The following is a 1,599-nucleotide window of genomic DNA, read 5'->3' as shown; positions in this document are numbered from 1 at the left end:
AGTGGAAATATCCTCGCTGCAACCACCTTGTCAAGCCCTGTCATAATCTTATATGTTTCTGTAAGATCACCTCTCATTCATAGAAACATCGAAAATCGGTGCACGAGCAGGCCATTCGGTCCGTCGAGCCTGCACCACCATTAAATGAGATCATGGCTGATCACTCTCTCAGTACCCCTTTCCTGCTTTCTCTCCATACCCCTTGATCCCTTTAGCCGTAAGGCCCATATCTAACTCCCTCTTGAATATATCCAATGAACTGGCATCAACAACTCTGCGGCAGTGAATTCCACAGGTTAACAACTCACTGAGTGAAGAAGTTTCTCCTCATCTCAGTCCTAAATGGCCTACCCATTATGCTAAGACTGTGTCCCCTGGTTCTGGACTTCCCAACATTGTGAACATTCTAACCGCATCTATCCTGTCCTGTCTGAATCTTTTATGTTTCTCTGAGATCCCCTCTCATCTTTCTAAATTCCAATGTATAAAGGCCCAGGTGATCTAGTCTCTCCTCATATGTCAGTCCTGCCATCCCGGCAATCAGTCTGGTAAATCTTCGTTGCACTCCCGCAATAGCAAGAACGTCCTTCCTCAGATTAGGAGACCAAAACTGAACACAATATTCCAGGTGAGGCCTCACCAAGAGCCTGTATAACTGCAGTAAGACCTCCCTGCTCCTGTACTCAAATCCCATAGCTATGAAGGCCAACATATAATTTGCCTTCTTCATCGCCTGCTGAACCTGCATGCCAACTTTCAATGTCTCCTGAACCTTGACACCCACGTCTCGTTGCACCTCCACTTTTCCTAATCTACAACCATTCATATAATATTCTGTCTTCGCGTTTTTGCCCCCAAAATGGATAACCTCACATTTACCCACATTATACTGCATCTGCCATGTTTTTCCCCACTCACCTAACCTGTCCAAGTCAACCTGCAGTCTTTTAGCATCCCCCCTTACCGCTCACGCTGCCACCCACTTTAGTGTCATCTGCAAACTTAGAGATATTACACTCAATTCCTTAATCTAAATCGTTAATGTATAATGTAAAGCGCAGGGGTCACAGCACTGAGCCCTGCGGCACTCCACTGCTCACTGCCTGTCATTTAGAAAAGGATCCGATAATCCCGACTCTCTGCTTTCTATCTGCCAACCAGTTCTCTATCCACGTCAGTATATTACATGTGCTTTGATTTTGCACACCAATCTCTTGTGTGGGACCTCGTCAAAAGCCTTTTTAAAGTCCAAATACATGACTTCCACTGATTCTCCTTGTCCATTCTACTAGTTACATCCTCAAAAAATTGCAGAAGATTTGTCAAGCATGATTTCCCCTTCATTACTCCATGCTGACTTGGACTGATCCTGTCACTGCGTTCCAAATGCGCTGCTCTTTAATCTTTAATAATTGATTCCAACATTTCCCCACCACTGATGTCAGACTAACCGGTCTCTAATTACTTGCTTTTCCTCTCCCTCACTTTATAAAAAGTTGTGTTACATTAGCTACCCTCCAGTCCATAGGAACTGATCCAGAGTCGATAGACTGTTGGAAAATGATCACCAATGCATCTACTATTTCTAGGGCCACTTCC

This window comes from Pristiophorus japonicus, chromosome 28 (genome assembly GCF_044704955.1).
Source record: "Pristiophorus japonicus isolate sPriJap1 chromosome 28, sPriJap1.hap1, whole genome shotgun sequence".
In the NCBI taxonomy this organism is placed as follows: Eukaryota; Metazoa; Chordata; class Chondrichthyes; family Pristiophoridae; genus Pristiophorus; species Pristiophorus japonicus.
Note: the sequence above shows the minus strand (reverse complement) of the source record.